General features: G+C 48.4%; 1 protein-coding gene across 5 annotated transcripts in view; it reads right to left on the bottom strand.

Annotated features, from left to right (window-relative positions):
* The window catches only part of CSNK1G1 (casein kinase 1 gamma 1), a 110,466-nt gene extending 100,514 nt beyond the window's left edge, over nucleotides 1–9,952 (bottom strand). For 4 of the 5 annotated variants that reach the window (XM_074599640.1, XM_074599643.1, XM_074599641.1 and 1 more), the window contains exon 1: nucleotides 9,826–9,952. The gene's annotated coding sequence lies outside the window, so the exon portion shown is untranslated. Of the gene's footprint in view, nucleotides 1–8,991; nucleotides 9,051–9,825 lie in introns of those variants that run through there. The other variant, XM_074599645.1, reaches the window with a different exon arrangement.
* Between the last annotated feature and the right edge of the window lie 4,438 nt (nucleotides 9,953–14,390).

The raw sequence follows: 14,390 nt of genomic DNA, 5'->3' as shown, positions 1-14,390 counted from the left end.
TACAGTTATAACATGCTATAGAAGAGCAGATCAACGAGAACACAGGGATTATTCCAAGCTTTTGTAAATGTTAGCAGAGACTGATTGAACAGTTTGTGAAGACAAGCCCCAGTTTACCAAAAGGTGTCACAGCGAACAGCTTTGTCAAACATTTAATAATTTTCCAAGCCAAAAAAGATGGTGATGACTCAGATTCTTCAGCTGTGTTAGGTCTTAGGATCAGTATCAGCCACGAGCCCACAGAAGGACCACAGCGCTCAACTGAGGTCTGATACCTAGGATCACTGCAAGCATTCAACAGAATCTACCCGTGGAAAAAAAAAAGTTACAGAATCTGGTTTCAAGATACCACTAAGGAATATCTACATCATCTGCCTCAGCCCTGCAGGCCTTCAGAGACCCCAAAGAACCTATTTTGTTGCAAGAAACCCAAATAGGAGTATTAGCTCGATCACACAAGCAAAACCAAGATTACCAAGATGACTGTCCCAAGTGCAAATGAGCACAAGGTTTCTTACAGTAGATATTGAGTATATACAGTCCAGCTAGACACCTGTAAGTCACACTGCATCCCCTCGAGTCTCTGCAGACAGATGGTAGCACAGAAGGCTGCCTGAACATCCTATGGTCACCCTGCACATACCTGCTCTGACCTCTGAACCTGTCCCTGCAGCATTCCCAGCCAGGAGGATGCCGAGACCCTCAAGTTCTCCAGCTGATAGCTCAAGGTTTTGGCTTGCAGCATATCGCCACAGCAGCCAAAAGTTACCCCCAAAAACCCTGTCTTCCATCATGTTGTAACACTCAGTTTTCTGCAAAGACCAGAAAGAACAGAACAAGTGGTTCCGAAACACCACACTCCCAATCATAGATCTTGACAAGTGAAGGCACTCTGGCACATGCAATAACTACTAACATTTAGAAACGATAAAAAACACTGAGTACCAGTGCTGTATCCAGTAAATCTAGACAAAAACAAAGGACTGCATATTGGTTTGGAGCCCAATACCAGTTTTCGATCTTAACTACTGAATAACATAAATTTCAATGGAGATATTCTTCCTGCTGAAGCAGAGCACAGCCTAACTATGATTTACCAGCACTGGAGTTGCATCTATCACCAGTAAAACTGATGCCTCAGCGCTGCCAACACAGCACAGAGCTTTTTCAGAATTAGAAACCTGTCAAAACCTTTCCAAACAGAGGACAGCTGGGAACCAATATCAGACACCAAAGTGGCTGCAGGCCTGATCTCAGCTGCAGGATGATCACCCAGAGAACCTGAGGACCTCCAAGCCACCTAACCTGGCACTGATGCTAAGCCAGCTGAGGTAGTCCATGGTTAGCAAAATGGGACCACAACCACAGAGCAAGCATTTTTCAGGATGGGGAAGACCCTCACTACCTGGTGGACACACATAGCACGCATTTTCGAAACCTTTATTTCCACCTAAGAAGTTACTTAATGCATGTGTTGCCACAATCCCTCCCTCCCAGTGGAAACCAGTGTGTTGTGACCTGCTCCTGCAGCCCTGCCAAAAAGCAGCAGTAAGAACAAGTCTTCATGAACCTTCTAAAGGTGAGACCTTTGAAGTCTACCTTAGACTTGAAAAGAGACAACTACAAAGTATGTGGTCTCTGCTTCATTAAAATAAGGTGTTACAGGTTCTTAAGTTTCATTTGTTCATTGAAACTTGTTCTTTTAAGATCTAGGAAATAAAAACAAGCTGTAGAAACTAGCCTTGCATGTCACAAAGGAAAACAGTTACAAGGTACCTAAGGACAACCAGACTAGCCAAAACAGGCTTGCTACAGAACTTACAATTAAGCAACTTTTATCAAACTTCAAAAAAGTTGAATTGTTTCGTTACACTTGCCAGAACTGGCACTGCCAATGGAACAATATTATAAGCCGTGTTTTAGAGAACTTCCTCTCATTTGTTTTTTAATAGACCTAAGTAAGCAGAAGTCAGATCGACAAGGAATTTTGAGTCACAAGGAATGAAAGCTTGAAATCGCTACTCTTCAGAAACCCACCTAAAGAGTTTTATCCAAGAGTAGCAATAACTCAATTCATATGCCGCTCCTTGCTATGAGGAAGACTGGAAAGATGCAGACAGACACCTTTCAAGGTAGTTTCTCCTGTAGTGTGCTCTCCATTAACACAAAGGACGAAAACCAACCACATCTCTGACTTATAACTCAGAAATCAATGTGGAGCAGTTAGAAAAGGAACAGTTTGGTTTGTTATTTCTACGAACGAGATGTTACCCTAATTACAGGTGCAGAAGAGGTAAGTGTTTAAGAAAAAACACATGCAGATTTCCACCTCCTAAGCACCCAAGATTTTCTGCTACATCGGGTGAGTTGAATTATGAACTGAGCTCCATAGCAAGTTGATAAGATGGAAGTGGACCATATTTTGCAAGAGAAAATAAATACGTTCAAGAAACACATACTTCAGACTGATTTTCCTCAGAGTTCAAGCAGGTTTCTCCTACAGCTTAATTCACCTAGCTTCAGCACTGAACTACGGCGATTCCTTGTGGGTTGGAGAAAAGGAGTTGCTCTATGGAGAGCAGGAATTCCAGTGTTTTCTGAGCATCACCAAACTGCATGAACTCACCAAGCCTTACCAACAGACATTAAAACACATATATAGGACAGCAACTACTCAGGATATTTAATAAATGATGTGGTCTCCTCTAATGTACTATGTGCAATATGGCCAGCTCATTTTAGTAGACTACAGAAACACAACAGCTTCAGAAAAAACAACAGCAGATTCAGGACTGCAGAGAAACCTTCACTTCTTTGTAAACAGCCACAATTTTCACAGCCTAAAGGAATGTCATAATATAATCATAAGGAAGGGGGGGGGGGGGGGAAGAGCAGGATAGCAGAAGCAGACAGGAAAGTAGTTTCCCATCTCACCACTGAACATCCCCAATTCCCACATTAAATGCTAGGAGCAGCAAATCCAAGCTATTCAATTGTCTTCCACAAAGCAGAAACTGTCAGGCTAATCTTCAGGGTAGAATTGCTGTCAACTCTTCAGGCTATTAACTTATTATCCAGAAGAGATTTGCTCACAGATGAGCAAACCAAAACAGGAGATTCAGACAGGTAAGAGACACCCATCCATCTTGGAAGATGAGCTGCTCTAAATAGATCTTACAGGAAGGAATAACATATGAAAAGCCAGGAGAAGATGGTGGTAATCTCACACTGATCACGTTTCATTGTTCATTTTCCCACCTTCTAGAAATAAGTGGTCTTGTAAGAGGCAGGTAGTATCTGATGAACCAGAAATCAAACAGGTATTTTAACATGGAGTTAAAATACCTCCTCCTTCTATTAAAAAAAAGAAAGAAAGGTCTAGGAGGATTTAATATGGAATATAGTGATGAAGCAGGCACAAGTCTGAGATTTTACCTCTCCCTAGAGCCACAGAATGGTTTGGGTTGGAAGGGAACTGTAAAGATCACCTAGCCCAACCCCCTGCCCTGGGCAGGGACACCTCCCACCACACCAGGTTGCTCCAAGCCCCGTCCAACCCGGCCTTGAACATCTCCAGGGATGATGGGCATTCACAGCTTCTCTGGGCAACCTGGGCCACTGTGTCACCACTTCTATGATAAAAAGTTTCTTATGTCCAATCTAAACCCACCCCCTTTCAGTTTAAAACCACTGCCCCCTGTCCTGTCACTGCAGGCCCTGATAAAAAGTCTGTCTTTCTTTTAAGCGCCCTTTATATATTGAAAGGCTGCAGTAAGGTCTCTCCAGATCCTTGTCTTCTCCGGTCTGCAGAACCCCAACTCTCTCAGCTTTTCTCCATAGCAGAGGTGCTCCAGCCCTCTGACCATTTCCATGGCCTCCTCTGGACCCATTCCAACAGGTCCATGTCCTTCTTGCACTGGTGTCCCCAGAGCTGGATGCAGTGCTCCAGGGGAGTCTCATAAAAGCAGATGGGGAGAATCACCTCCTTGAAGGCAATTCCTTTACATCCCGCAGACCGTGCTGTCCACACTGGCATTTCAGCCACTGTAGACTGAAGCCTTCAATCACCTCATCTCTCTGCAGGTCAATGTGACCACTGCCATAATTTCATCAAAGCCAGGAACTTTGCAGGACACCAAAGGGTGTATCTTCAGTGACTACCTGTTTGCACAGGAACACACACTACTAAATAACACCAGGAAGGAGCCACTGCCCATGGTCCAAAGGTACAGCCAGCATACGATGGGGTTATGCGATGGCATCTCAAAGAATTGCTCCCGCGCTCAGGCTCGGATTCATTGGGAATTGAGAAGGTTTTTGGACAACTGGAAGCCTGTACAAGAACAAGGACTGAATTAATCAAAATAGCAACTAGACACTGACACTTGCAAACAAGACTGAAAGCTCCTCTGACACTTCAGAAGTAGAGAGGAGAAAGCCAGCAGATGCAGAGGAGCGTATATTTGAGGACGATGCAGCTTTTTGGGGAAAAGCAGCTGATTCATAAGAACTTCACCTCCTCAAAAGCCCCTACAGATGGGGCAAGAATGAGCCATGTAAAAATCAGAAGCTAGAAAAACCAACACAGTACAAGTAAAATAAGATGGAAAGACAAAACCGAGGCACAAGTGTGTTTCTTCACAAATGCCAAAGTCTAGAAGATGGAAAAACTCAAATGTCTGTTTTTAAAGTGATAAAATGGGTGTAACGGGTTCATTCAAAACAGAATGGAAGGCAGATAAGTCAACAGGACTTCAAAGTATATGAGGACTAAACAAGCTTTTAGAGGACCTAAGCTTTCTTTAGCATCCACCACCATTCGAGCAATCTACATTTGCTGTGTCAGCAAGAAATACCCTGTAAATCACAATTCCAAGCTTAAACCAAAAAAATACAGTCTCAGCCACCCAAGCAGCGAGAGCAGCTGTCACACTATCACCAGGGGGTTGTGCAAGCAGAAAACATGGCATTACATAGAGACTTCAGATACCTCTGTGTAAACTGCGTGAGTGTCAGGTAATACATAACACCAAGAGTAAGTTATTAAATAGTATAAAGCGACTCCTCCCCAGCAGCAGATGAGAGAAGCAGCAATTCCTGCCTTCACCTTGATCAGCAGCTGGAGAAGTGGTGTGAGCCCCTGCTGTGCCATCTGATCGTGCCACAGGAGTGATGGAAGCCAATCCAGCCAGTACCGCAAGGCTAAATGTCCAAGAAGGAAACTAAACAAGAATTAGTAAGGTTTGATTATAGAAAAAACAGGAAGTCTCATGATTTACTACTCGGCTAAATAATTACTATACAATGTCTCCCAAAAATTAAAACTGTTTTACGGCCAACGTGCTGAGCTTGGCCACCTCTGCTGTCCCTGCTTGACCCCAGTAAAGCAAGCCAAGCAAATAAGGTTTCAGCTGGCAAAGGACCACTGAGAAGACAAGGCGACAGCAGCAACCTCACTTTACATACAGAATCGCCCTGGAGCAGGACGGGGAAGTTCCCCGCATGGTTTCTTGGTTAAAGCTGCACCAAGGCACCTGAGAGACACTTGCACCAGCTTTCACAGAGCAATTCAGAGGCATCTGAGCAACTACAAACCAGGCAGCCACGCTGGGCAAATCAGAGTTGTCCTAAAGAATGGACTAAACGGACACAGCGCTAATTCTATTTTGCAAAATGAAGTCGCGACTCAGGAGTCAGTTGGAGGTGGTTGTCTGTCTTTTCTTCTTTTGCAGGAGGCTGAGCACATCAACAAGGAAGAGGCAGCTGATAGACTTCATTGAAAAAAACAAGCATACTACATGACAAGATCCTTCAAAGCTCTTTGGAGAGCAAAACTCTAAGATAAAAGGAAAAATCCTTCACATACATAAATAACTGGTTTAAAAAAAAGATAAGGAAGGGGGAAGAAAGGCATCACTGGTCAGTTTTGTAGCAGAGAGGACTTGCCAAAGGCTTCTGCTCCACTCAACTATATTGAGCCATGCAAGAGAAGGCAGTACTAAGATGACAACATTTGCTACTCTGAATAATTCAACATGATCAGTAAATAAGAGCAGTGACTCTAAGGAATTGCAGTAAAATCTCGTGATACGAGTGGGTGATATAATTCAAAGCACAGCACATCAGGAACAACCACCCTAACTTCAACTTAAAAAAACCTGACAACATGACAGACTGAACTCAAGCCAACACTGAGGAACAGGACACCGGGGCTACAGAAGAGCATTCCACAAAAACTGTAGCTCCATGTTTTTTTCATCACTAGCGAACTAGCAGAATGTCTGTAATTACACAGACAACAACATAGAACAAAATACAAATCCACAGCATACTGTGTTTTCTAAAGAGGCACCCGCACCATAAATATCACCTGCTGATCCGATCAGCACCTCTGCCAACCTCCTCCTGCCACCCCTGCCTCAAGGAGGCTGGAGCAGAGCTGCCAATGGCATGAAGAGCAAGAAGAGACATGGAAAGGGAAGCCTACACAGATGAGGACAATTCAGCCCAGCCAAGAGACCACCAGGAATGCAAAAAGTAGTCTCCTAAAATCATGAAAGTGAAGAAGTAATTTCTTCTGAATTTGTTTCTTGCTAGCTTTTTTTGGACACCCCACCCCGTTCTTGTTTTCTGTCTCTCCCTCACGCGCAGACCACGTAATGAGTAGCCTACACACTCGGTGTCCAGCTTTGTCCCTCTCCATGCCAGGCAGTGAATATCAAGATGGTTCAAAGTGAGAGGGCAAATGCATGGAAGAGAAGTGTGAAGGTTACTAAATTCAACCACCTGGGTCAGGGAGGTCATAAACTGCTGGGGAAAAGAAAAATAAAGCAGTATTTCCCCAGATTAGATCTGCTGTATTTGTGTACTCCCCTCCCCAGGCATCTGCTACTGGTTACTAGTGAGCAGGATACTAGGCCAGATGGATTCCTGGTCTCATCTGGTAGCACTTTTTAAGGCATTATACAGGATTTCATCTGTTAACCTGAAAATACACAGCAGCCGATTGCTTCAGAAGGGCTGAAAATTAGTTTAAAAACCACAAAAAAGGGGGCAATCTCAGCATCAGGAAAGCTGCAAGTGGCTGTGGACTAGGCTGCACTTGCAATCTCACCCAGCTCGTAACTCCCCTCGCAATGGAGCTCTGCCAACCTGCCTACTTGATCGCTCCCACCAGAACATTCCCCATCCACGACTTCGGCATAGGAAGTCAAATTGTTGTCAACACGGAGAACCAGACACTCCGACGGAAGAGTAAGACAGATGGACTGGAATGGGGCAAGGTCATACACTTCAGACTTCACAAGAAATGGTACTATGAAATAGAAAGCTCTTTAATCCCAGGAAAAATAGAGACACGCAGGTTATTAACTTGTTGCTGTGAGCCACCAACCTGACTCAGCCATGAAGGATACCAGCACAAAGAAGTTACCTGCAACACCTCGCAGCATCCCAAAGAGACCTCCCCTACCATTCTATGCCCTGCTCTGGTTAGGGGCCTTCAGGGATTAGCTTTAAGCAAACACGTGCGCAGAAGAGATCGAGAGAGAACCTGGAAAAGAGTGACTGCAAGGCTGGCATGCACAGATTGAAAATAAGAAGCCAAGAGTTGAGTGCCTTCTGAAAGCACCAAAGGAGAGAAGAGCTGTTTTTATAAGAGGCAACACTGGCACAAACAGATAGGTACAGACTGGTCACAAACAAATTTGTTGTGAGAATCTGGTGCAAGTTTCCAACCATCGTGGCCAGAGGATAACAGAAGAGCTTTCCACATGAAAAACGCAGCAGAAACCCAGATTGGCCTAAACTGGCAAGGACTTCAGGCCAGCAGTCAAAAATACACTGCTATAGACCTGCAGAGTGAAGCACAGAGCTGTGCCTCGTCTTCCTCGCACACTAACAGCTCTTAAAAAAATAAAGGCGGCACCAGCCGGACACTTTGCTGAGTCCAGAAAAAGCAATTTTGGGGCAGGCAACGTTTGAAGAAATACTTGTATCTAAACAAAGTTTAGGTACTTATGCAAGGTGTAAGTGTAAAGCACTGATTTTATCAAGCAGATAGTCTAATATTTCAAAAGAGTCAGCAATATTTTTGCCAAAAGGCTGCAATATCAGCTGTACCAGGGTACCACTATACCAGCAGCTGGGATCTCAATAAGCAGAACAGAGACTTGCCTGGCCATTTCTCACCATGATCCTCCACACTTTCCAAGTACATCAGATTTTTTTTAAAATAAGAATTATATTTTTTTATTCCACACCACCAGGATATTTAAATACCTTTCTTATCCAGTGGCACCTTGCTGGTGGTCACCTTCCCCATATCTCTTGCTGATATTTATCATTGGCAGCATCTCCAGCTCACCCCTGACTCAAAGAGCGCTAGCGTCAGCCGGCTTCACGTGAAGAAGACCACTCTGTGCATCTCTCTACAACAGCATCATAATAAAACCCAAATTCTCCTATCAGTAATGTTTCACCGCCCAGGCAACACTTCCAAAACTTCAGCAACTGGCAGGCAGCAATGAATCCTCCATGGCTTTTGTAGTCTGAAGAAAGCAACCTCCCCAAACTCGTAACTCAAAGGCACTCTTTGTATTTTTTGGAATGCATCTCTGGGAAAGCGCTACTAATATTCGATAAGAGTTTCTCAATGGGAACAAAGCTCACGCTTCTCAGTTCACCCATCCTCCTCTCCCAGCAGGCTGGCAGAAACCAAGTTACCACCAGAGTATTAAAGATGTGTAGAGAATACGGTTTATTTCGGTAAATCACAGCCAGGAGCTGGGGAAGGAAAAGGCAAACTTGGGGAGTGGCAGCACAAGCTGGTTACACATATGCATTAGGTCACTGATAAAAAAAAATAATCAAGTCTGAGATCACACCCATAACAGTGTGACTTCAACCAGGCCACCAGGAGCCTGATAACGAGAAAGGGAGAAGGCGAAAACCTCACATGAAGTTGGGATGCAGCAGGTATTAACAACTGACCGTGAGCTTGGACTCGGTACACGACACCTCCTATGAACTGAGAAGTCAAGCTGCTGTTGAGAAAGGCAGAAGAGGACAGTCGCCAGCAGTCAAACGGAGTGGAAAACAGAAGACGACAATCCCACAAGCAAATTGTCCAAGACAAGCCTTAAACCCTTAAAAGTTTCATACAGTGCACATTTATAACTATCCCAGATAAGGGGGGAACACACAACTTCACACAAATAAGCTGTAAATACACTCAACGCGTTATGATTTGTCCCCCTCAGACCTGGCAGGACGACCAGGCTAAGGAGGAGCTCCCAAACATCTCCTCCGGCCGGCGCCCTGCCCCAGGCTGCCAGCGACGGACGGGACCGCGGCTGTCAACCCGCGCCCCTTGAGGTGACCCCTCCTTCCACGAACAACCCGGCAGGGCGGCGGTGCGGGGTCCGGCCCGGTTCCCCTCACCCACGCCCGGGGGAGGCGGGACCCCCCGCCCCGGCGCCTCCCGGAGCTCAGCTCAGCCAACAGCCCGACTCCCTCCGGGCTCTCCCGGGCCGGTTCAAGGAAGCTCCGCCGCCGCCCCAGCGCCGGCCCCTGCCCTCTCCCGCCGCCGGAGACGGCCAGTCCGTGCGCCGGCCCCGCGCCGCTCCTCCGCTGGGCTGGAGCCCTTCACGCCGGGAGAACCGCGGCCCAGCACCGGAGAGGGCTGAAGTGGCGAGCCCCGCGGAGCCTCCGCCGCCACGGCGGGAGGCGCGGCCCCGGGAAGGCGGCCGGGCCTGGCCGCGGAGCGAACCCCTCGCCCCGCACCGCCCGGGCCCAGCAGCGACGGTGGCCCCGCCGCCCCCCTACCTGGCTGATGCGGCGGCGCTGGGCTCCCCGGGCGGGCTGGGCTGGGCCGGGCCCCGCCGCTGCTCGCCCCGCCGCGGCTCCTCCCTCCGCCGCGCTCGACGGGGAGGGCCCCCGACCCGGAAGCGCTCACCCTTTAACCCCGCCCCGCTGCCAGCACCGCCCTATGGCAGCAGCGCGCCCGCGCCGCTCGCAACAACTTCCAGGGCGGCGCGGCGGCGGGCTCGCCTTAGCAACCGCGTTGCGTTGCTAGGCGGAAGTGGCGCCCGGCGGGGCGGCGGGCAGGCCCCGGCGGGGTCGGGGGGGAGCGGGATGGCGACCGGTGGCCCCGCCGCAGGACCGGGCCCTGCCGGGGCTGGGAGAGGGGGACAGCGAGCAGGGCCGCGCCTGGGGCTCAGCAGCCCGCCGCGCCACAGCCCCGGCGGCTTCCCGCCCTGCAGAACCCGCCGCGTCTGTGAGGGAGGGAGCGGGGGCGGAGGGGGGAAGCTGTCCATAAACTGGGTAAAAATACCCACGGAAAGCTGGGGGATAAAATGGAGATCTTCAACTCGTCCTTGCCTTGAATTGCCTTCACCTGCAGCACCTCCAAGGGCTGTTTGGAACAAGGGCAGCAAAGTGCTGTCGGAGGGAAAACGTGGCTCAGGGAACATGTCACATCCTGATAAATGGCCATCGCTGCCTGGCTTTTACTAGCCACCAAGGAAACATCCTGCTAAACAGTCATCACTTCCCAGCTTTTAGTAGCCACCGAGGAAGCGTGACAGCACAGGAGCAGAAACCCGCCAGGTGCCACCACCTGGATCCTCCCAGGCCGCTCCTGGCAAAGAACTTGACGTTTCCCACACAAAGGTTTTCAATCACAATATGCCTTGAAAATAGTTAAAAAACACCATCAGGAAAACCTTTATCCCCAGCGCACTGGCCCCCGAGCCCCTGGGCAACCTCATTAACCGGCTGCGCAATCACCCCTCGTCAGCGCGTGGCCCCCACTAAGTATGAGCTACAGGTTAATTTTGAAAAATCACCTGGAAAATCTGTTTAGAACCAGAATTTAGTCTTTAAAATTATATATTTTCCCCACTACCTCGTATTCCTGAGATTAGGCTTGTCAATTTTCTGCTGGTGCCATAATCAAGCAGAAAATAAAGCCTGGTTTTGGTAAAAATTGCTAATACTTCACTTTAGCTTTTTTGCTTACTCTTTCTTTTATTACATATGAGCAGCCTGCTGACTCAGTTACAATATTACACCTTTTAAGTCGACGATATTAATATCAAAAATAAAATGCTTTTCATCCATCCAGCCACCTAAAGAGCCCGTCCTGGCATCACTGTGTCTAATGCTGTCCCAGCTTCTGCTCTGGGATGAGCATTTTTTGCACTTCTTTGTCTCTTTCTGATATTACAAATGAAAAAAAATAAATATTAGCATCACCCCATTTTGATAAAGGGAAGGGGCACCGGGAATTAAGTACTTTTGAAAGTAAGGAGAAAACTCATTCAATGCGCATCCCACTTTGCATTTTGATCGTTCAGACAGGAGCTGTACCATCGTCTGGTTTCTCCCCATTTCTGCTCTGAACCATCCTGGAGCTCGCGTCTTAATTCTGAAAAACCGTTTATCATCAAACAGTTTTAGTTTAATAATTAATTTTATTAAATTTATTTAATAAATAAAATAAATATTTATTTAATTTTATTTATTTATTTTAGTTTAATAATTAATTTTAGTTTAATAATTCTTTCGGTCAGTTCTCATTAGCGCTGTGATGATGCCCTGGGAGTTTAACGGGAGACCGGCCCACGTGTTGAAATATGTCTGGGGTAGAAGTGGTGTCCTGGTTTGAGCGACACAGGACTGATTTATCTTCTAATGCTTGGGAAAACTGCATTTTTAGAAGACTCTGGTGTCTGAATTCGTGAAAATATTTACTTTAGAGCCAGCTATGGTATTGTTTCAAGGTCTCAGTGTTTCCGAGCCTTGCCAGGCGCGGGGATGAGGAGGAGCGAGACCCAGGCACTTGCCCCAAGCTGCCAGCAGGGTCATTTCATCCCATGAACATCATATTCAATAGAAATTAGAAGGTTTGCTGAGGAGTTCTCGCTCTCCCTTGCTGGCTGCCATCCTGAGCACTCCTCGCCCCAGCGCCGGAGCCCTGAGCCCTTCCCTTCCTCCCGCAGCCGCAGCACTCGCAGGATCCCACATTGGCTGTCCCTGCGGGGAGTGCGTGGCTTCTGCTGGTGGAATGGGCTGGGTGTAATTCTTGTGTGTTTCATATTGGTATCAGTATCGATATTGGTTCTTTAGTATTATTAATGTTAATTAAATACTCCTATTATATCTGTTTATATTTCAGCCCTCGGATTTCCTTATTCTTCCCCAATTCCCCTTCCTGGGTGGGGAAGGCTCATCAGGTGATAGAATAATTGTCCAAACAACAATAAATTGTTGTGGGCTCCTCAAACCATAACAAGGGGGCTCACAGCTGACCCAGAAACATCTCAGGTGGGTCAGGACCCCCCCACCGGAGGTTCTACTGGCCAACACTTGGCTCCACATCCTCTGCCAAGGAAGGAGAGAAGCCGGGCCGATTCCTGAGAATGGAAACGTCCTGCTTTTATTCTTGAAACTGCTGCAGCGTCTGCGGTTGGGATGAAGCAGGCCATTGCGGCAAGGCGGCCAGCGGGAGCTGGTTGGCAGGACAATACCCCTTTGTGCGGGGCAGCGGGAAGGACAATGAAGCTGCTGTTCGGGGTCAGGCACAGGGAGGCACCACCCCGACACCAGCGCCGGGGCAGCGTGGGCAGGGGGGCACCTCGCAGGACACCAGCGCAAAGAGACCTCGCATCCTTCTGGGTACCGCTGGCCATGAGCGTGCAAAGAGGAAAAAAAACACAAAGTCAGAGAAAACCCAAAGATTAAACCAGCATTTTTTGGCAGGAATGCGAGAGCAGAGGAGCAATCACGTAGAATGACAAGGTACCAGGGCCTTGTCCTTCTTTCTCCCGATGGAAACGGCGCCTGCAATCATTCAATTCAGAGCAGGAATATACGTGAAGAGGTTTGGCTTTTACCAAAATTAACAGGACTCCTGTGCGAGAGGGCGTCCTGTGCAGTTCCCTTAGCGTAAGCAGGCAGCTTCTTAACTCCAGACTGTGGCGTCTGAGTGGGAAATAAAAAAGCCGGCGGTGTTAAGCGGACATTGTATGTGCCACAGTGCAGCATAATTTGGTAACAGCTTTTTTTTTTTTTTTTAAGGCAAACCCTTGAAAGTCAGAAAAAGAGCTGAAAACCCCTTGCCTGGGGGACAAGGTCCCAGATGTTTTGCCATGGATTCCCATGGCGGGGCGGGAAGGTGCAGCCCGACAGCTGATGGCCCTTTGCCCCCTCCCCTCCGCCCGCGTCCCCACGGAAGGACATCTGCTCACCCCGCCGACCAGCTGCCCCCTGCACGGCACCAGCTGCGGCAGAGCTGTGAGAGATCCTTCCAGCCCAGCCGAGACACAGCCAACAGAAATGTTTGGTCCCTCCTGTTCCGGAGACGAGGGCAGAAGGACTGTGCCAGGAAAAGCTTGAAAATGCTCTGGAGCAGCAGGATTTTGTGATTATCCCATGTTATTTAAAGAGGGAAAAGCTTTAGGCCATGGGGATGGAAAAGGATGGGGTCCATCCCACCACATTCTCTTGCCCAGACAAAGATAATTTTGCCCCCTAAGGTTTAAAACAACACATTAGACCCTTAGGATTTCTTATCTTCTAAGCACCACTGTCTCCTCTCCCAAACACCCGCTTTGTGCTCATTTTGCAGTTGCTTTTGAAGCATCCAAGAGCACTTACTGAAAGACACATCCAGTTGTTCCAGCAGCGACCCTCCCCGTGCTCTCACCCCACCTCCATATCCCCCTTGGCTATTCTCCCACCTTGCCACCCCTCACCCTTTTCCCCCTTCCCACCCCCACAGGGCTCAGTCCAAGCACTGGCATAGGTGGAGAAGGGGCGTTTTGGACATTCCATGGGGAACCAGCTCTTTTCCCAGGGTAGAAACCTTGCTTCTGCTGGCCTGGGCTGGCCTGATGGACCAAGAGCCATTGAGGAGTCAGGACCAGCAATGACCCACTCGCAACATCGGTCCATCCAACATCCCAGAGGAAAGGTCTGGGTGCCACCAGCCTGGGTCGAAAGGACCTGACCTCCCTCCACCTCATGAGGAATAACTCCATACACCAGGACAGGTTGGGGGCTGACCTGCTGGAGAGCAACTCTGCAGAGAGAGACCTGGGAGTCCCGGTGGACAACAGGATGACCATGAGCCAGCAATGTGCCCTTGTGGCCAAGGTGGTCAATGGCCTCCTGGAGTGCATTAAGAAGAGCGTGGCCAGCAGGTGGAAGGAGGTCATCCTCACCCTCTGCTCTGCCCTGGGGAGGCCACAGCTGGAGCACTGGGTCCAGTTTTGGTCTCCCCAGTTCCAGAAGGACAGGGAACTGCTGGAGAGGGGACAGCGGAGGCTGCAGAGATGCTGAGGGGCTGGAGCAACTCTGTGCTGAGGAAAGGCTGAGAGCCCTGGGGC

Source organism: Larus michahellis, chromosome 9 (genome assembly GCF_964199755.1).
Source record: "Larus michahellis chromosome 9, bLarMic1.1, whole genome shotgun sequence".
In the NCBI taxonomy this organism is placed as follows: domain Eukaryota; kingdom Metazoa; phylum Chordata; class Aves; order Charadriiformes; family Laridae; genus Larus; species Larus michahellis.
This window is presented reverse-complemented; position numbering and strand designations above follow the sequence as displayed.